At 46.3% G+C, this 22,312-nt stretch overlaps 1 long non-coding RNA gene across 1 annotated transcript in view; it reads left to right on the top strand.

Annotated features, from left to right (window-relative positions):
* The first annotated feature begins 1,232 nt into the window (after positions 1 to 1,232).
* The window catches only part of LOC128779686 (uncharacterized), a 32,229-nt gene continuing 11,149 nt past the window's right edge, over positions 1,233 to 22,312 (top strand). The window contains exon 1 of the long non-coding RNA XR_008425766.2: positions 1,233 to 1,552. This is a non-coding gene — a long non-coding RNA (uncharacterized lncRNA). The remainder of the gene's footprint in view (positions 1,553 to 22,312) is intronic.

The following is a 22,312-nucleotide window of genomic DNA, read 5'->3' as shown; positions in this document are numbered from 1 at the left end:
ACAGTTAAGAAAATGGAGGTCCAGAAGGAGTAATTAACTTTCCCAAAGTCACATAGGTAGTGTCTAATGGTAGTGGGGGATACCTGAATTCGGGTTTGTGCAAAGCTCGGAGAAGCGCCCTGGGCCTGTGGGTTCAGACTGGGGGAGTGAGGGAAGCCCATCTCTCAATGAGGGAATGAACATCTGTACTAGCGACGCCCTATTGCCACACACGCAAAACTCTGTTCATTGAAAACTGGGTTTTGAGCACCTAGCAAAATTCGTTTTCCTTCTGTGTAAGTTGCAGGGAGACGCCGGCAACACTCATCACAAGCAGAGGCCTAGGCTAGGAGCCCCGCTCCGCACTAGCGTGGCTGCTTTGCTTGTGAAGACGCAGCCTCGAGTGGTCCGGGCCCCCGAGTCTCGGGCCCCCGTCCTGGACAGTTACGTGAGAGGAAACCACATGTCTTTTGTGTCAGCATGGTTAAATTCTTAGGTCCATTTTGGCAGCAGTTCTGCTACCTTAGCTAAAACATAAATCGGGACCAGGATTGGGGGGGAGGCGGGGCAGTGTCATCACACAACCCTAACATCCTTGAGCGGTGGGATTCTAAGCTAAGTCCACCCAGTTTCTAAGATGTTGGGAAAGTGGTGGGGATATATGCTTCCTGCCTCTGGCCTGCCCTCGAACTTGACCAGCAGTGCTGTGCGGTTTGGAAACTTAAATGTGAAAAATATAAATGTTCTGAGCCCCTAAAAGGTCCCATCCTAGGCAGCAATGCTAAAGCTACAGAAAGTCCCATGCAGGTAGGTGCCATTAAAACTTCTCTGCTGGACAAGTGAAGACAACATAGCAGTTATCCAATTAAAGATGTTATTTTCCCTCCAGAATGTATTGTTTCGGATAGCCCTAACTAACTGCCATTAAAGTGGGGTGAAGGGTAGCAGAGGACAAAGGTCTGTAAGTGAAAGACCTGAGTCCTCAGGTTTAAAATGATTTTTAGACAAGGTCTTTGGTGGTGCTTACTTGTGATGGAAGTGACAGAAGACACAGGGAAGAGGGGCCCACTGAGGTTCTGGGGAACTGCATTGCCAAAGAAACCGTAAGCTGAACCTGCAAAAGCCCGTGACTCTTTGATGTCTAAAGCAACCCCTGTGCCTCCAAATTTGCATCAGCAGGAAACAGACTTTGAAAGCTATGCACCCCCCAAAGGGCATACTGGCCACTTCCTGGCTCAGCTGCGGCAGCCCATGCAGGATAATGGACGCGGAACACCACCCAGAGGACAGCCAGCTGACCTCCTCTGTTGGAGAAGAGAGTCTGCTCTATTCCTGCTCAGCGGGACTTGGTCATTGCTGTGGATTGGGACTTCTGGGGGTTTCCCGTTTGCTAAATGGTAGTTTTCATTGTGGCTTCACTCTTCTCACTCCATCACTGTATGTGCAGCTTGGTGGGGGCAGATAATTCGTCTTTTCGTTTGTGGTTTGCAAGACCGTGGACTCAATCTGAACTCAAACAGGGAGACTACACACCATCCAGAGATCTTGAATTTGAACTGGAGGCGGTTCCTTGGTAAGATTTTGGGGTTTCCTCCTTTGGGGGGGGAGAGTATCCTGCGAGGGGGAAGAAGGGTACACATATATTTTTGGAAGGTCAAAGGGATAAATTGTGGCAGAAACTCACAACTGTCTCAAGACCTTTGTCTGCCCTCTGTTTCGTAGTATTGGTGCCATTAGTATTTAGCCAGTGTTTGCTCTTGAAAGACTCCACTTCCCAGTCTTCCTGGTTCCGTTTTAGGTTCGGTTAATTGGGTATAAGCAATAGTGTGAGCAACTTCTAGCGAGTGCTCTTAAAGGGAAGGAGGTGTTCCGTTCTCGTTGTCTTTTTCCCCTTTCGCCCCACCGCACTGATGGCTGGAGCTCAAGCAGCCATTTTGGACTACGAGATGATTTGGGAACTGAAGATTATACAAGGCAAAAAATTAAGGAAAAGGAGTCTTTCCTGATACTGCGGAAGGAACTTTACAGTCTCTGAACTACTTGTCCATGTTTATATGAGAGAGAAGTGAACTTCTATGTTGTTTAAGCCACTTTTTTTTTCTGGCAGGAAAGAGGGGTAAGGAGAATTCACCCTCCCGCTGCCAGACCCAACCCTAACTAATGCATGAGAAGTTACTTCTTGAGTTACCCAGTTTTTCTGAAATGGGCACTTGTGAGAGGCCGGAAGTGGTCCAGAGAGGACATGGGTTGGAGTAAATGTGATGCTGCCTCACCCTCTGATCCGTTAGCTTCCGGAGCGGCCTGCGTTCTGTGACACCATCCGTGGCTTCGGCAGTATCTGCGGGGAAACACGGCAGCCTCTCCCTTCGTATCAAGGCACTGGAACTTCAGGAACATACACTCACCTAATTCTCTTGGTTTTAGCCAGAAGGCTTGTCGGCAAAGCCCCCTCATTAGACAACCACATGCCGGGCTGGTTCAGGAAAAACTGCCCACCTGGCACAGAAAACCTGCGGCCCTGGAAAATGACTGAACTGTCCCAAACTCTTTAAAAAGCAAATCCATTCTTCGTATCCTAACGACTTTTAAATTTTGTTGTCTCTAATTTGGTATAAATCTATTTTTATTTCTTAACTCCTTAAATCTCCATTGGCTTTAGTTTTGATGTGGAAATTTTTATATTCTATTTCTTCCAAATTATATTTGTAATTTGATGCAGTTGAAGCCTGCTCCTACTTCCACATCATTACATAATCACCTGTTATACGTCACTATAACATTAATTCAATGACTTTGCCATTGGTCACCTAAATGTCACCAGTCCCCTTCCATTTCCTCTCTTTTTACAATGATAGTGCTTGTTTATAAAGCTGCTTTGAAATTACCAAGGGGAAGAGCTACATCAAGATAAAGTGCTGTGTTGTTTTTCCCTTGGAAATATGCCTTGGCTCTGACTTGAACCTGGGATACAAAGTGTAAGATTCTGCCAAGGGCAGTCCAGTTCTGATGTGCACTGTCGGATGGACTCCTTCCAAGCCGGGTCATCGTGCAACTGGAGGGAGAAGGGGAAAGCAGAGTCAGGCAGGGAAGTACGGGTTTTACACGGGGGGCTATCGTGCCACCGTCACACTCAGGAATGGAGGCTGTGGTCCCTTTCTCCCTCTCTTCCTCCTTTTCTCTCCTCTCCTTCCCTCCCTCTTTTCTTTCTCTTTTAAGCTTCCAGTTCCTTTTCTCTCACCACCACGCCTTCCTTCCTGCCTTCCCTCCACCCACAAAGCACTGTTCTAGAATCTGGAAAGTGGACAAAACAAAAATCTGTGCTCTCGCAGACCCACAGGCTAGTGGAAGAGACCATCAATAAAAAAATACACAAATATGAATAAAAGCCAAAAATAAAAAATAAAGTAGAAAAGAGGAGTATGAAGTGTGGGAGGATGGGGAAGGTTTGGCTAGGCTTGCTGAGGAAGGCTCACTGAGAAGATACTTTTTGAGTTAAGAACTAAGCACAGTGGGAAGTTAGCCATGTGGCTTCCTGGGAAACAGTGCCCTGGGGGAACGACAGTGACTCCACAGGCTCTGAAGTAGGAGCGTGTCTGGGAGAGTTAAGAATACAGAGGCAAATGTAGCTGGGACAGAGGGAACAAGAGGGAAGCAGCTAGAATGGATGTTAAAGAGGATGGGGGTCCAGTCAGCAGGGCCTCAAAGGTCAAAGAAAAGACTCTGACCTTCATTCTGGCTGCGGTGGGAGCCACTAGAAGACTTTGAGCTGAAGAATATTGTCATTTCACTTGTGACATAATAAGATCACTCAGTTCAAAACAAAGAAGGCGAAGGCAGAAACAGGCTTTTGCGACCATGTGGGACAGAGATAATGGCGGCTTGGATCTAGTGGTGGCCGTGGTAAATGGTGAAGAAGAGTTTGAATTCTGGGTTTATTTTGAAATTGTAGGTGATGATGGACTGAATTTGGGTTGGGAGAGAGGAGTCAAGAATGATACCAAGACCCGAGCCACCGAAAACTGAAGACACTGTGAATTGAGATGGAAGATACTATAGAAGGATACTGTAGAAATATTCCCTCAGAGAATATTTGGTACTCCTTTCTAATTTTCTATTTTATTTCCTTCCTTTCTTTCTCCCTCCCTCCCTCTCTCCCTCCTTCCCTCCTTTCCTTCCTTCCTTCCTCCCTCTCTCCCTCCTTTCCCTCCTTCCTTCCTCTCTCCTTTCTTCCCTTCCTTCCTTCCTTCCTTCCTTCCTTCCTTCCTTCCTTCCTTTTCCTATCGAAGTAGCCTGTCTCTCTCTACAGTTGAAGATGCAATTAATGGGCACAGTTGGTTCCCAGAGGGTATCATTCAGGATCCCCTATGTTGCTTATAGCTGGAAGTCCAAATGAAGAAGCCAGCATTTCACCTTCCAAATCTGTAACCAACATTTTGTGTCCAGGGATCCTAGAGTGCAAACAGCCACCCAGTTCTGTTCAGTCCTCTCTTAGCAAGCTCACTGGGCAGAGAGAGGCTTGCTGGGCCAACATGGCTCATGTTTAAAGCATGGAAGTTATGCAAAGTACCCGCCTCTTGTAATAGCAACAGGTTCTATCCAGGGTGACCTGCCTTGTCTTGTGATAGCATCTTTCTGAGGATTGGCCCACTCACCAGAATTATGCTTAATGGTGGATATTCTCAACCCAATGGACAGGACTGCTCAGAAATCTCCTGGGGTCCCTCAATTCTGTTGCTTCCTCAAGGGATGTTGGACATCTCATGGACACACAACAGCAGAGATTTGGGCTGAGAAATAATATTGCCTCAACATGACTAGAAACTTGGTAGAAGCAAAGCTAAATCAACAACTTAATAGCAGTTGAGTCATTTTGGTGGAAGTTAAGAATTTCAGGAAGTTGAAGCAGTCCAGAATCATTCAAACCAGGAGAATCAAGGTAGTTCTGAGTCCACTGCCCCAGACCCTTCAGTGTGTGCTCCGTCATGAGGACATCACAGCGTAACTCGTCTCAGCCAGGAAAGAGGGAATGAAGGAATGTCTCAAGGGTTAGCCAGGGGTGTGTCTCTCAAGGGGTGTGCTGCTAAACGTTTAATAACTGGCTCCTCTGGGGAGTTATGGGCTTAGAGGGAAGCTCAGATTAATAGTTTGCCAATTCCTGTGGTGTAAATGCTGCCTCCATGAGTGGTTTCAAGTTCCCAGTGTGACATCACTGAAGGCGAGATAGGAATGCATAGTAGCTCACCTTTATGTATAAACTTGTCACCATATGGAGACAATAGATGTAAATGACCTCAAGGGCATAGATAATAGTAAACTGTGGTAAATTAATTAGTAAGTAATGAGTTTTGAGTATTGATTACCTTTTTTAAATGGATTTTATTTTTAATTCTATCTTATTTTTAATTCTAAAGTTGTCCCAATTTTTTCCCCCTTAGCTGCCCTTCATCCAGGACCTCCCACTCTCTCTGGCAATCCCCCCAACATTGTTCATGTCCATGGGTCATGCTTATAAGTTCTTTAGCTACCCCATTTCCTATACTGTACTTTATATCCCCATGGCTGTTGTGTAAGTACCTACTTGCACTTCTTAATGCCCTCGCCTCTTCACCCATTCCCCCACCTCTCCCTCCCATCTGGCAACCATCAAAATGCTCTCTGTATCCATGATTCTGTTTCTGTTCTTCTTGTTTGCTTAGTTTGTTTTTTAGATTCAATTGTTGATAAATATGTATTTATTGCCATTTTATTGTTCGTAGTTTTGATCTTCTTTTTCTTAAGTAAGTCCCTTTAACATTTCATATAATAAGAATTTGATGATGATGAACTGTTTGGTTTTTTCTTGTCTGGGAGGCTCTTTATCTGCCCTTCGATTCTAAGTGATATCTTTGCTGGGTGGAACAATGTTGGCTGTAGGTCTCTGCTTTTCATGACCTTGAATATTTCTTGCCAATTCCTTCTAGCCTGCAAAGTTTCTTTTGAGAAATCAGCTGACAGTCTTATGGGAACTCCCCTGTAGGTAACTAACTTCTTTTCTCCTGCTGCTTTTCAGATTCTCTCTTTATCTTTAAACTTTGGCATTTTAATTATGTGTCTTGGAGTGTGCCTCTTTGTATCCATCTTGTTTGGGACTCTCTGTGCTTCCTAGACTTGCATGTCTATTTTCTTTGCCAAATTAGGGAAGTTTTCTGTCATCATTTTTTCAAATAGATTTTCAATTTCTTGCTCTTTCTCTTCTCTGTCTGGTACCCCTGATGTGAATGTTGGAGTGCTTGAAGTTGTCCCAGAGGCTACTTACACTATCCTCATTTTTTTGGATTCTTTTTTTCTTCTTGTTCTGATTGGTTGCTTTGTTTCCTTATGTTCCAAATCATTCATTTGATTCTCAGCTTTATGCATTCTACTGTTGTTTTCCTGTAAATTGCTCTTTATTTCACTTAGTGTATCCTTTGTTTCTGACTGGATCTTTGAGGTCTTCACTAAGTTCCTTGAGCTTCCTTATAAGCAGTGTTTTGCACTCTGCATCTGATAGGTTGCTTTTCTCCATTTCATTTAGCTTTCTGGAGTTTTCATCTGTTCTTTCATTTGGGCCACGTTTCTTTGCTTATTTTGGCAGCCTCTCAGTGTTTGTTTCTATGTATTAGGTAGAGCTGCTTTGACTCTGTGTCTTGGTAGTGTGACCTAATGTAGTAGGGGCCCTGTGGGGTCTAGTGGCACAGCCTCCCCTATCACCCAAGCTGGGTACTCAAGGTGTGCCCTTTGTGTGGGCTGAGTATATCCTCCTCTTGTAGTTGAGCCTTGGTTGCTGTTGGCAGATCAATGGGAGGGACTTACCCAGGCCAGTCAGCTGCAAGGATTAGCTATGACCGCTGACCACCAACCTCTGCCCTCTGTGGAGGATCAGCTGTGCAGGGGCAGGGTGGTGGTGCTCCTGTGTGGTCTGTAGCTGCCCACTGGGTATGCAGGCCCTGGGGTTTCCTGGGTGGTGCTGGCCAATGTCAGCCTCCACCTGTGTGTTGCCTGGGTTCACCCTGCCTGGGCTATAAGGCAGTCTGAGATGGCTGCTACTTGTGTGGGGCTTAGAGATTCCCAGGTGAAGCCAAGCTGTGAACCTAGATTGGCTGCTGCTGGTGCCAGGCCTGGGGCTACTCAGCAAGAAGTGAGGGGAGTGCTTTAGGCAGACTTCAGGCCTGGGGCCACTGGTGCCTTTCAAGCTGCTACCCCAGTGCTGGAGCTTAGAGAAAGTGAGTCTGATCAAGTTCATGTGTGGGTTCTTTAAGAGGAACTGCTTAGGACTCCAGAAATTTCTTCCACAGACTCCATCCCCGCTGGTCTTTGCAGCCAGAAGTTATAGGGACTTACCTTCCTGGCACTGAAACCCTGAGCTGGGGGACCGGTATGGGTTGGGACTCTCCCTCCTGAGATATTCCTCCTGAATTTTTACCCACCACACCTGCATGTGGGACCAGCCCATCCTGTACCTCCGTCCCTCATGCCTGTCTGGATAGATGTGGCTTCTTTAATTTCACAGTTGTGAGACTTCCATTCAACTCAATTTCTGACAGTTCTGAGTGATGGTTCTATAATTTGGTTGTAATTTTGATGTCGTTGTGTAAGGATGCAAACCGTGTTTGCCTATGCTGCCATCTTCAAAAATTTAAAAAGAAACAAACTTAAATTGATTTGAGAGAGAGAGAGAGAGAGAGACATCATCAATTTGTGGTTCCAATTATTTATGCACTCTTTGGCTGCTCCCTGTACGCGCCCCGACCGGGGGGCCAGACCTGCAGCCTTAACGTGTCAATACGATGCTCTACCCAGTTGAGCTGTCCGGCCAAGGCCGACTACCTTTGTATGTACTCGTTTAGTGGAAAGTTTACATAACTTAATATTTGCAAGTGGCTGTACTACTTAACAACTGGCTCGCAGAATTTCTGAAATATTAACAGTCGGTTCTTGCAAGCTTGTATGAGCCAGCTCCAGAACACCACTGGTGTATAGCTCTTCCCAGCCAGCTCTTCTGTCCACACGTACACAGCCACTTTCCAGGTGCCAGCCTGTGCCACCTGGTGGACCTGTCCGAGTTAAGGAAGATCCGACCATGTGGTAAATCTTGATACTGAGGGCTAGAAAAGCCAGACAGTGTCTAACCTCATGGGAACTGTACTGCCTAGCCCCTGAGTCATGCCGCCTCGCCATGGACTCCTGATTGGAACCTCAGGGAGCCAGGACACAAACTCGAATCCCTTCCCTCATGGGAGGCACGGGATTGTCAGGTCTGCATGGGAAAGATGGGGAAGGAAGGGAGTGAGAGAGGGGAAGGGTAAAAGGAATCCCATCATATTGTGACACTGTATGTTGCAGTTCACCTGGTACTCCATTTTTCTTGACTAAAATTACTTTTTACTTTAAGCTTGAATAAAAGTCTTCATTGGCAACTGTGTATAATTGAGCGGCAACTTCTCTTTACCTCAGTACAGATAAATCCATGTTTTAAGTGATTCATGTAAAGGCCCTGAAGTCATTAATACACCCTAGTCTCTACAGTGACTTCACTGAGAAAACGTGGGCTTAGAAACTGCACAGCTGTTTACAAATTTGTTTACAGTGTGCTTGGGTGCATTTGTAACATTCACGGAGATCTGTGCCCACTGAGGGGCAATGTGGCACTCAGACCCTACTGTAAATCACCTGGCCACTCCGGGATCGGAGTTTCCAGCACGCTTCTGAAGTACATTTGAAAGCACTTTAAAAAAGTGGAGTAAAAGTGAGGCGCATTTTATAAGGAGGTAACTCCACTAAAACAGAGTAACTAACAACTATGCAAAGGTTGCATAGTTTAAAAAAAATGGAGTGAAAGTGAGGCACATTTCGCAAGAAAATAACTTCCTTATGAAACAGAGTAACAACTCTGCAGAGGTTTCTGTAGCAGGTGGTGAGTTTGTTTTCCAGGTCCGTCTTAACTGGCAGCTCCCTCTGTATGCTGCAGCGTGGCTGTGCCAGCCTGATGCAAGTGTCCGTTTCGTGCATTGGCTGTGCTGAGAGTGGCTGTGCCAGAAAGGTGAAGTCAATGATCAAGAAACCTAGGGTCTTATGGTACGAAGAGCCCAGTAGCTGGACAGTCTAACTCATAGGTATAGCTGAAAACTGCTGATAGTGCCATAGTCTAAAACTCCATGAAAGAAAACACATCCCGTCACAACGCCTCCCAGGACAAAGGGCTGACTTGTCCTATATGCGTATAACTAAGAGACTGTGAGTGATTTGTTGCTGAATAAGGAATCAGTATGATTTGCCCTTCTACAGGACAGGGGGCCTAACACCACTACATTTATGTAACAACTGCAGGAAGCCACTGAAGAGGTTCTTCCCAGGACAAGAAAGACACACTTCAGCTTGATTTTTCTGTCCTATACTACACAGAGAGCAGCAACTTCAGGAAAGAAAAACACAGTTTAGTTCATGGTGTATCCCTCTGGGGAAGCCTCCAGTCTCCATCCCTCCTTCTTGTCACCTCCCTGCCCCCACTTCCTTCTCTAAACGTTTCTGTAGAGCTTTTCTTAAAGCATGCTACCTAGGGCAACGGATGCCAGGATGAGGAAGAGGAGAATCCATTCTTGTTCCTATTCAGTTCTTTTTCTACAAATCTGCCGGAGTGCTCTATTCAATATGCAAATCAAAAGGTAACCCAATTCTCCTCCTGTCCTCCCCTTCCTTTCCATTCCCTTCTCTTCTTTTATCTTCCTGTCTTTGAAAAACATTTATTGGCTTCCCTGCTTTCTTTCTTCATCAAAAAACCTGGACAAGGTAGGTACCCAGTTCAGAGGGCATAAGCTCCAGGAGGAATGAGGCAGTGACCCAGTGGTGTCCAGAGAGTGGCTACCTACAGGCAGATTGAGAAGGTGGGAGGCAGGTCTACCGCTGTTGAAGGTGGGGGCACAAATATGGCAAGGGGGAATGAAAACAAGCTTCAAGGAGTGGGACGGAAACTGGAGCTGTCGGTGTAAAGGATGGGGTCAGCCTAAGTGACGGACGGATAGAGAAACAGCTAGAGAAATGCAAACAGATGTGAGTGTGTGTGTGCGTACACATACACGTATGTATTTCCTGGCTCTGTGTGGTGCAGGAACCTAGGAGGACTGACATCCCGCTAGCAATGAGTGCACTTAGTGCTCAGGTCTTGGTTCCCGCACCGCACCGCTCTCCCCTGCGGAGAACCTTGGTTCCTCGCATAGATCGCCGATGTCAGGGCTGAGTCAGGGAAACGAGATAACAAACCACTGAGTAAAATAGAAGTCTTTGGGTCCATATAGATACAGTCATATAAACAAGTAAATGGGAACAGTATTATTTCTTATAGTAAAAAGTCAGCTAATAAATGCAGGGAAATACCGGTAGCAGAAAGTCACCATCTGGCAATCATGAGTGTAATAATTTGGACAAGAAACATCAGCGGGTGATGGTGATCAATGGTCACAGCAGAGTGAGGAAAGGGCCTAAGACCCGCCCCCCACCCCGCCGCCCCGGTGAGCACTCCTGGGTCGGTCAGGGTGGCCAGCAGTGCTCAGGCAAGGGGCCCTCGGGGTCGCGCCTGCATTGATATGGCCGACCTGGGTGCAGCCTTGTCCACCTCCTGCGCTCTGACGTCTCTTTCTTGGTCACTTACGATTTTTCTAATGCATGAGCTTGGACTGAATTTTATGGGAAGATTTAAAAATTGTTCCTTGGAATCATGCGCCATACCATTAAGTCTTCTAATAAAATAATGATGAAATAACAGCTCATGTGTACTGAGCGCTTACCGTGTGCCAGGTGCTTTACTTGTGCCTTCCATTTCTTCCGTGTGTGAAACAACAATCCTTCTAGGAAGGACTTTTTAAAAAATGTATTGATTTGAGATAGAGGGAGAGAGACATTAATTTGTTGTTCCACTTAGTGATGCATTCATTGGTTGATTCTTCTATGTGCCCTGACTGGGAATCAAACCCACAACCCAGGCATACCAGGACGATGCCCCAACCAACTGAGCTACCTGGCCAGGGCCTAGGAAGGACTTTTCTTATCCACACTCTCCCCATGAGGACCCTTGGGCCCAAAGACATGAAATTTAATAATAACTTAGTGAGAAAAAGAGCTGGCTCACACATGCCGATGATGTGTCTCAAGGGGTGGGGGTGAGGGGAGTGCTTCAGCCAGGCACCACAAAGATCAAGTGTAACCAGTGGAACTCAGGCCCACTCAGCTCGGGGCACTTGTCTTCCGGTGACATTTACACCTTCAAATGTAATTTTCTCCTGCACCTGCTCAGTGAGTGGTTGGAGCAGAGGAGTATGGCAAGGGGGCCCCTGGGAGAAGTCAGCCCGAGTGCCTAGTTGACAGAGTTTAAAAATAGTAATACGACCAACTAAATACCATCTGGTTTGTATTATCACCATGCACCATGGCAATTCTAAACAATGTCAGGGACAAAAGGCCCTTTCCAGCCAGCGGCTGATCTTCCACCCTCCACCGCCTTGCAATGCCGCTGGTTGGATGAGACCCATCTTACTAGGTAGCGAGCCTGACCAGGTTCTGAACTGAGAATCGTCAGTGCCTTGGTCTAATAGATGCTCAATCAACATTAAATCGGAAAACCATAACCTTGAGCTCAGATAAGTGTGCGGCCCTTTAAAATTGGGCGGGAGCTCCCCAAAGACTTGCCTGGTGTCACCTGTCACAGAGGAAACTTGCAGCAACACAGGCCCACTGTGAAAGCACAGGAAAAGCGAGGCAATCGCCAAGAAGATGTGGGCAAAGTTGGAGCTTTGCCCACGTGACGGAGACAGCTGCCTTCATTTTTCACTCTGCGCTGGCAGTGGTTATCAGGCTCGCCACCAAGGGTTCTTATTTATATAGTTTATTTCCTTTTTTTGGAAAACCAGCAAAAGTCACCTCATGATTCAGAGCATTAAAGGATCCATTAGTTCTAGGAGGGCTTGGGATCCTCAGGGAAGTGCTTAGAAAACGCTCCCGCTGCCCAGATTTCCTCCACACTCTCAAATTTCCCAAACCAGCTCATAATTGGGACCAGCTGGCAGGATGAGGACAGAGGCCCCCGCACCAAGCCAGGAATCATGTTACAAATTTCATCCCTGGAAAGTAGAGCCGTTCTTATTCCATTAAGGGTTAAGAAGTAGGAGGTCAAAGGAATACGGTTTAGAAGCTGGAATTTAAACTGGCTAAATAGAACCTGAAAACAAAGGATGTTCACATTAGTAGTGGCAGCTCCTAGCTTTGTCTAGGACAAAGTACGCTTGAAATAACTGAGTCCACTGCTCAGAGCTAGAGCATCGGCGACATTTCCCTTTATACGTGGTCTTTCCAGACTTGGCATAATTGATGTGTATATACTGCCCAATAGCTTTCCTTTCCCCCAAGTTATTCCCATTCAGAAGTACAGACTTCCCCATCTGTGTACCAGGAGTAAGGTGGGTTTAAAATGAATGGTGTCTGCGAGACATGGTACTTCCTAATCTCCAGTGTTTCTTGAGATCAGCTTTCTCCTGCTTTCTAGATGGATTACTCAGCGCCCGGCGTTGCACCCTCACCCCCCCTTTCGTCTGAGCTGGAGCTGCGGCTGTGCTCTTGCAGAGCAAGTATTGAGCCTGGACTGGAGGTCTGTAGGGAACGCAACCAACCCTGGGGATGAGTGCATGCTTTTTCAGTAGAGTCAAGTGGCAGCGGTATGGCTGGTGGCCATGGTGCCGGTGGCACTGTCCCAAATGGGTGGTTTTCAGTAGTGTGACCTTGGCCGTCTTCTCTAGTGCCAGTTTCCTTCGGTTCTTGTCTCTTGGCCGAGCCAGATTCTCCATGCTTCCTGTGGAGTCTGTGAACTACTTGATCACTTTCCAACTTTTTTTTCCCCTACTTAACAGAGTCAATTTCTGGTGTCAGAAACCAAGAACCCTGACTGGTACAGCATCTGTCCCTCTAAGACTTAGGAAGCCGACACCAGCGCTTAAGGGGGAGGAGAAGAGATGGAAGAAAACCAGAGAAGCAGAAAGAGAAAGGGAAGTAGACAGCAGACACAGGAGCAGCATTGCGCAAGTGTGGGGCGAAGGAGGGAGAGGACAGTCACAGTGAAGGGAGGTGGTGGGCGGGGCCAGGAAATGAATAGGCAGGTGAGGTGGAACAGCCTGGGAGGGGTCACTGACCTGGCTAATTCTTGTAATAGAAGCCTTGAAGGAAATTGCCAGCGGGGCCTCCCTGAGGTATTTCTACGTTTCTATTTGCGGCAGACAATGTGGTTTAAATGGTTTTATGTGACTATTTGAGGCCCTTAGATTTGGGACAACAATCCCTTGATTTGGATTTGCTCCCGGAGATAACCGGAGGTGTTAGCTCTTCCTTCCTACATTCATCAATGTGCGGCGTGCTTGGAAGCACACAGATATGGGGGCATGCATATGCATGCCGTGATATGACAAATACACGCAGGAGAAAACGGTCTTGGGCTAGTGTTGTAGGTGGGGAAATTTTATGTTAACAAGCATACTTAATATCTCAAAGGGAAAACATTAGTTACTATGCCATATTACCATGTCATTCATTTTATTGGGAAGACAGAATGAAGAATATTTACCAATTAATACAAATCATAGGAAAAATTATGAGTAAGTGCCATCTGCTGGCTTCTGAGAGCTTCGTTTTTATGCAGCTTCAAGCCTGTCCTCATAATTATCGGATGTCTCTCTCCTGCTGAGGATGGCCTCGCTTGTTCTCTATTTGGCCTGTTCGTGAAGGCTGCATTTTGTGGACAGGCCTGTGTATGTGAGGGTGTGGGTGTGGGCGTATGTGAATGAAACTAATTTGGGAGGACAAATTCACCTTACAGAAATCCGTTTCCCTCTACATTCTGATTTGAGAGAGCAGACTAGGGTTTATTTTAAAATTCTGTTTTCATAGCAGATTGCAAAAGCTCTGTGTGCTTAGCATGAGTATAGAGGAAGGCAGGGGGATGGTTCTTTGAAAGTGACTTTCCTTCCCTTTCAATCCTCTCCTCTGAGAATGTATATGGTTTGCATCTCAAAAGCTCTGTCTAGCTTATGACAGGTGAGGAGTTTCCGTGTCTCATTTTGATGACATTGCAACAAGCATCGGTCAGAAGTCGGTGGGAAGGGAAAGAGATTCCATGTGAGCGAATTGGACCTTTTCCCCTGGGTCTCGCTCTGGAGCCCGGGCTGGAAGTGCTCAGCAGGAAACAGGTCTTGCTCTCAGTAAATTACTGTGACTTGTGTTTACACGGTGAGTCAACAGGCATGGGTCATCTCTCCTCTCCTTGAGCTGATTCTTTATCTGAGAAACTCTCATTCCAAACCCATTGTTTGTCTATGATGCTTTTTAATTGCCAAATAGGTACTAGAAACTGATAGACTATTTAGAAATATATAAATGTAGAGAAATGCTTATATATTTGAAATCATCTTAGAATTTCACAATATATGTCAAGCAAGTATCCTTTATTATTTTAATGCTATATTTGATACATAAAAAGAATATAGGTAATGTAGTTGTGTTATAAAGTATAAAATAATAACATGAATCTGTCATGTGACTCAAGGTTAGAACCAGAATCGCACCAGCACTGTGACTTAGGGTAGATTCTTCGGGGCATCAGTTTCATTTCTTACACTCTTAGACATAGGTGTGATTCTCCCCGCTTCACAGGTTAGTGGGTTGAGGCTCAGGAGGTAAAGCAACCACGCAGTCTCACACAGCTCGTAGGTGGGCGAGGTGGTGTATTAGACCTTATGGGGCTCAGCAATATCCCCTTCCTTCCTCCCCAGGGCCAGACAGACTCCCTGTCCCAGCCCCATCAAGGGTGGGCCTTGCAACTAGCTCTGCTCAGGGATGTGACAGTGCCCCTGCTGGGCTGAAGCAACATGACACTCCTGACAGGCTCTCTCCTCCCTGGTGTGGCAGACACTGGGGAGAAGTGCTCGACCCACATTCCCCTGGTGCCCACCGTTCCCGTGGCTCCTTCCTGCAGAGACCTGTGACTGCACAAGTGGGCCGGGCGCATTGAAACTGCCAGGGCGTGGCTGCCTCCAGGAATGGCCTCGTGTGCCAGTCAGGTTTTGGTGGATAAATACCATCGCTTTGCTGCCCCTTGGGTGGGACGGCAGCTGGCCTGTTCCAGTCTGTCTCACAGAGCCCCAGCAGCATCCTGTTCTTTAGAGCATCTACGTGCTTGCCTTACCTCCCTGTCACCCTTCTGTAGTCCCCAGTAAGCTGCTTGTATTTGCGCCCCAGGCTGAGGGTTGGCCTCAGGAGAGAATCCAAGGTGAGACACCTTGGCACGTGTTCTGCGGGGGCAGCTACTATCCAGTCCTGTGCTTGGCGGGCTCTCGCATGCGTTGTTCGGGTCCCCTTCCATGAAAGTCTTCTTGCCCTGGGGGTTGAGAGTGCTGTCCTCTGCAGTTGGCCTTCAGCGGTCAGTCCCTGAAGGGATTGATTGCTTCAGCTGCACAGAGCCCCCTGGCATGGGCCACCTCTGACTGACACAGAGGTATAAGGATCCAGCCATCTTGGCCCAACCTGGGACAGCTCTGAAGGGCTGGCTATTCAAGCTGCAGAGACCCCTGGGTTAGGCCGAGGTTGTTGGTGGGCCTGCACTGTAGTTCCTCGCTCCCTCTGCACGATCCTATCTCCTTCTCTTTTTCACAGGTGTGGATTCCAAGAGCACTGCCTAACAACACTCACATGTTCATTTCCTTTCACGTCTGCTTTGCGGGAGCCCCGACCTGCCACATGCCATCAGTATAGGTCCCCATGACTGAGAGGAGGAGGGGCTTGTCCCGGTGGTAGACCTGGTGGATGTGGACCGGAAGTACAACCAGCCCTTTGTTCTGATAAGTCGGCCATTTTTCAGGGTTCGTTTGTTTCCACCAGGTAGCACGGTGAATTTAAGTTTATCTGACTCCAATGCCTGCCCTCTTCCCAGGTATCATTCCTTTTCCTGAAATGATTATCCCTCCCCTGGCTTTGGCTACCAATTCTGACACTGACTTGCAGCTTGACTGCATTCTGCCTTCTTTGTGTGATGTCCCTCTATGTTTTTAATTGATTGGGCGGCTGCTGAGGCTGACCACACGAGTCTAAACGGGAAGTACGTCGACTAGCCTCATGCCTCGGGCAGGGGCTGAGAGGCTGGGCTCCGCTCACCTGGTGCACTGTTGTGGTGCCGCCTTACTTTTATGCCTTTTCCCCATAACTCTGGCTCCACAAGAGGGGAGGGTATGCAGGGTGCTGTTTTTTTAAATTTATTAATTTTAGAAAGAGAGAAAGGAAGAAGGAGAGAGACAGAGGGGGGAAAGAGAGAGAGAAAGAGAGAGAGAGAAACATCAATTTTTTGGTTCTACTTATTTATGCATTTATTTGTTGCTTCTTATATGTGCCCTGACCAGAGATTGATCCCGCAACCTTCGTGTATCAGGACGATGCTCTAACCAACTGAGCTACCTGGCCAGGGCCCCAGGTGCTTCTTAACACATGGAACCTGTTACTTCCACACACATTTTAAAGCACCCTGTCTCAGTATTGTTGCCGAGATAAGCAGGTAAACAAATAATTGCAACGCAATGTTGTAATTAAATAAAGGGGCACAGAGAAGGGGCCCAGGAACCTGACCAGAGGAATTCAGGGCCCTGGCATCATAGGGGAAGTGCTGTTTGAGCTGGATCTTAAAGAATCAAAGGAGCTCACTAATGGAGTAAGTGTGGGGAAGGAAGTTTCCAGTATCAGGAACAGTCTGTGCGAAGGCGTGGAGACATGCAAAGTGAAGAATTCGGTTGACTAGAGCAGAGGGTGTGAGGCCATGGTGGGGGAGGTCGGTCAGGCTTTTAGAAGCCACTGGGTCTTTAGACTTCATTATGCAGTCCGAAGAGATTTATCCTCCCAGATTTACTTTTTAGGAGAAAGGTAGGAGTCCTAATATTTATTGCGGAATTAGCATGAGCTGTATATTTTACAGAGATGGTCACTTACTCTGTGTAAGCGCCTTGTAAGATAAAGTGTCATCATCATTTGCGGATTGTTATGCTTATTGGAGAAGCTACCTCTGGCAACAGAGCGGGGGATAAAGCTGAGTGCACAGAGGCCGATGGCAGGAGAAATAGTGTAGGAAGCGTGTGACATTCAGAGCAAGAAATGATGATGTCATGGGCTAAGGCACCTCGAAGGGAAGGAGAGAAAAGTTTAGATGTCTGGGCAACATGTTTCTGTGGGACTTGGTGCCTGATTGGCTGAGGCTGACAGGATGGAAGACCCCATTAACCATAAAAGGGACCATTGGAAGGGCAGGTTCATGGGGCAGCGTGTTGCCTTTGAGGCTCCTGCAGATGTCCAGGTAGAGGTTGTTTTTGAGGATGTGGGTATGTGGGCTTGGAGGCTAGGGGAGAGGTTAAGGGAGTGGGTGAGGCAGGAGCCTTGGAGAAGAGCAACACTCCAGAGGTGGGTAAAGAAAAAGAAGCCAGCAAAGGGACAAGAACAGGGTACCAAAGACTCAGAGGGTGGAGCTGTCCTGGGAGCAAAGGGAAAAGACCTTTCTAATGGGAGATAGATTTTGCTGATATCAATACTGATATGATTGATAGAGAAAAAAAAAGGCAAGTAAATTATGAAAAGATGCTTAACCCCTCTTATCATTACAAAAGGGCAGATTAAAATAATGATGATATACTAGTTTTCGCTATTAGATTAGTAATGATGATAGTTTAGTAATATCCAGTGTTAGCCGAGGTGTGGGAAGCAGAGGAGTATGGGAGCGCACATTCATGGGCACTCGTGTCGCTCTTCGAAGAGCAATGTGTCAAGGTACATCCAATTGCAAATGCATGTCCTTGACTCACACATTGCTCTGCTAAGAGTTGGCCACAGACTCACAAGTGCACACAGATATAACTCCAGTGATATTAATTATGACATCGTTTATTGAATACTGCAGGAGAAAACTAGAAGTAACTGCAAAGTCCATCAAAAAGGGACTGGTCAAATACACCTTAACTGGGGTGAGTTTAGAAAATAGGGGTTGAGATGGGGGTGAGTGGGGGCTAAACTAGATGCACAGAGCCCTATGGCAGGGAGGATATTTTAGAAAGTGCATGACATTCCGGTGGGAAACAATGAGGCCACACTGAAGTATGTCCTAGTGTGGCTGGAGCAAACTGTACTTGAAGCAGTTGGCTGGGAAATGAGGACAGAAAGTTGGCACTGTACGTAGGGACCCACAAAGCCTCTTGGAACAGGCGTGACCTTGGAACAGGCATGACCAGAATTACTGAGGCTGTGGGGGGGGGGCGGGGCTGGATGCAGTGAACAGGGGCCAAAGAAGAGAATGGTCAGTTCTGGGCTGGCAAAGCTATGAAGGAGACACATGGTGGACACAGTTTTGTTTAAGAGAGAGATGCTGATGCCAGACAATGTGACCCTTCTCCCGAATCCCACCAATCCTTAATGATACTTTAAACAGCCGACCGTTTTTGGTTTGATTAGATTTCTTGTAAAAGCTGTTCAAGGGGCTGAGCCTTGCGTCAAGCATGGCATGGAGCCAAAAGAGAGTCAGCCAGGCAGAGGAGGGGGCAGCCAGCCTGGGGCCACATATACACTTGCATTTCTATAAAGTTTGCTGGGAGTGCATGCAAAAATCTGTTATCAGTGTGACCTCTGGGGAGTGAGACTGGGCGTGCTGTGTGAAGGTGAACTTTATTTTTCAGTTTATATCCTTCCAAACCACTGGCATGTTCAATTTATACCCACTTAAAAAATTAATAGTGATCCCTAACCAGCTGAATATAGAGTCTCAATTGTGCCCCTGATTTGATATTTGCATGACTGTAAAGACGCCAGTGATTCTCACAGAGAAGAACAGGTAAGGAGATCGTATCGTGCTTACAAAAGGCTTGCGTGTGACACATTCCTGGAATTGCGTAATTCACGTATCATAGAAAAGGCAGTATTTTCTGTACTTCATAGTAGTCACATGGTAGACAGTAGGTGCTCAACAGATGTTTATTAGCTTCAGGAATATTCAAAATATTTAAGCCTCTGTCCAGAGTTAAGATACACATGTATACTCCCATTTGACTAAATTTCAAGGGAGCCGTACCCCAGTGAACTGTGCACTGTAGCTAGCAGCCCCCCGCTGCGTTTGGCCGAAGTGTTGACCCATACTCTCCTATTGAATGTGCTGGATGACCCGTTAAACCCAAACAAGACATTAGAATCCAATGAATCACTCACACATGCTATTTTCAGGGCATTTGAGACTCACTTTTATAGCTGTTCTGAAATTTTACCGTTTAATTCAGCTCTTGAGTAGCAAGGTACCTTTCACAAGCTCCAGAAGTTCCTGTGGAAACCCTGGGACTGAAACTTTCCATTTTAAAAGCGGAGTGACTGTTTGTAGCCCTGCTCCCCCAGCTGCTGGAAGCAGGGCTGGGAGGGATCTGGCCTGTCTGGCGGGAGAAGTGCCGCACAGATGTTCCAAGTGACGCACACTTTCCTGGCTGCACGCGCGAGCCCCTCTGTGAGCTGGGGTTCCAGCACTGTGTCCACCCGTCAGGAAAGGGCTGCTTCCTCGGCCGCCCCCAGTGCACCCTGCCTGCCTTTCTCCCTCCCAGTCTCCACCAAGTGGGCTCACAGATCCGGACAGCTGATTTTCATTTACTCACCCGAGGCGCCTTGTGCCCAGGACAGCTCCGAGGGGTCACCAGATTTTATTTTTAACTTCACCTCCCAACGTTGTATTAATAATGCTTTTCAGACACTCAGAAAAGTTGAACAAACGCTCGGTGAACGGGCGTGCACTCAGCACCAAGATTCCAAAACTGACGTTCTACACTGTTTGGTCACACGGCCAGCCCCCCGTTTTCAGTAGCACTGGTGCTCCGGCCATCACACACTGGTACGGCGGTGTCCATGAGGCCCCCCTTCCCTGAGCTCCTGTGGCAATTATAGGCTGAAATGCACAATTTAACAAGTACTTATATTCAAAGAGACACTAACATTTAGCACCTGCTTTTTGCCAGACTCTGAGCAAAGCACAAGGTATTTTTACACATCTGATCTCATTTAATTTTAACCCATGAGATAAATATTATTCTCCTTCCTAACTTATGACTAAGAAAATTGCAACCCAGCAAGGCAACGGGACTCCCAAAGTTGTTTATGGCTAAAACTATTACTATAAAAGAAATACTTACAAATGAGATAGCTTATCTAAGGTGAAATAGTTATATGTAAGCACTCTTGTTAGTATTTAAATAACTCACTGGCACAATTGCATTGCAATCACTGAGTGTGTGTTTCAGAGCGAGATGCTTTGCAGTGGGCGTTCGGAAGCTGCCATTCGACACGGCTGTTTGGATGAGTCTGTACCGAGTCCCCAGAGAGGTTTTGCTTTTGTTTTTTGTTTTTGCAGTTGTCGTTATTTAATATCAGCCATTTTAATTGTGCCACTCGATATTTCTTCCCCCTGGAGAACTGAAAGCACCTCACTTGTTTTCCAGTGTCGCTTGATGAGACTTCTTGGGCACTGATGACTTAGTGTAAATCATCTAATAGAGAATTCTGGACAACAGTGGAAAATACCACACAGTTCCATATTCATTTTATTAGCCTAAGATCTAGCCAGAAAACTTGCGCTATAAACAGCTGTTGTGGAGTCTCTGTTCCTACAAGCAACACAACACAGCACACCAGGGACCACGGCAGGCATTTGCGTGAGCCACAGGGAGAACCATCTTTGCTGATGTGGGTTAGTACTGATGTAAGGAAGGGCTTTGGGAACGAGAGGCGGTCTAGAGAAAGGCGAGGCAGAAGTTGCCAAGAGCACACTTTTGGTCCCTCAAGACCAGCCCCTAGAGTTCTCCACTCTTTCCCACTTTTGTAGAGAAAACTAGTGTGTTATCTAAATTCATAAGACACCTTTACAATGTACAAGGCACTTTCGTAGAAATCAGCATTCTAGAATTTCCCAACAACTAAGAAGGAGGCAGGCGAAATACTATTGTTCCTGTTTTTCTCAGGCTGAGAAGTTCAGTGACTTCACCTGGATCCTCCCGCCGTTCGTCCACCTCGCCAAGTGGGGTTTGGGATTTATGAAAAGAGGACCAGGGTCTGAATTCCTTTTCTGCCTCCTCCGGGGCCCAGGCCTCCGAGCCACTGAGTTAACCACTCTGAATTGTTCCCTGTGAAATGAAGACAATAAAACCTATCTTGTAAGCCTACAGCTAGGATTACATTAAATTATGTATGAAAAGTGCTCTGGAAACTGCAATATACAATATTAATTTGGTTATTAATATGCAGATAATATGTCATCTGTGGCAGCATACACTTTATTTCATGAAACTTCTTATGATGGCATTTTCAAACATACACTAAAGTGTGTTTGGATATAATTAACATATTCATAACGAACCTCCATGTACCCATCACCTCGCTTCCCCATCTAGCAACGTAAGGTCACCTGTACTTTACCTGTAACCTCTACTATCCAACCCTTTGTGAGGTTATTTTTAAAAACAATGTCAGACTTCTTATCACTTCATTCAAAAATACTTAAACATTTATCTCTAAGAGACAAGGACTCTATACAAAAATATATCCACATACCAGTACTCCAGCTAAAAGAATTTAACAATAATTCCTTAATATCATCTAAGATCCAGTCAGCATAGAAATTTTGATGACCTCATAAGTGGTTATTTGATCTGAATCAGGATCCAAAAAAGGTGCACACATTATTTTTGGTGATATTTCTCCAAAAGTCTTTTAAAATCTGTGATTCTCCTTTACTGCCTCAACTTTTTTTTTAACCTGTTATTTATTTGTTAAAAAAAAAAAAAACTGGGTAATTTGTCCTGTAAAATCTCCCATGTTTTGGACTTGGCTATTGTATTCTGATGGCGTCTCAACGTGTTCTTCGATCCCAAGTGTTTGTATAAATTAGTGATGATATCTGGAGCTTGATCAGTTTGAGGTTAAACTTTTGGCAAAGGTATTTCACGGATGGTGCCGTTTCCTATTCCATCACATCAGGAAGGGCATCCTGTTTGCCCGTTTCTGTGTTTGTGACGTTAAAGTCGATCATGGCTTTCACACAGTGATCCAGGCATGTGGACCTTGAAGTTTCCGATTTGAGGAGCTTACTTTGAAAGAAAGAAACCGAAACTACAAATACAAAATTAGGTTCTAGGTCTTGGGACGTGCCATGCGCAAGAGGGCGTGGCCACTGACACTGCATCTGCTCCCCATCACCCTGCCTGTGGATTCAGGTGTGATCAGCCTAATCCAC

The sequence above is a fragment of the Desmodus rotundus genome, chromosome 12, assembly GCF_022682495.2.
Source record: "Desmodus rotundus isolate HL8 chromosome 12, HLdesRot8A.1, whole genome shotgun sequence".
Lineage (NCBI taxonomy): Eukaryota > Metazoa > Chordata > Mammalia > Chiroptera > Phyllostomidae > Desmodus > Desmodus rotundus.
This window is presented reverse-complemented; position numbering and strand designations above follow the sequence as displayed.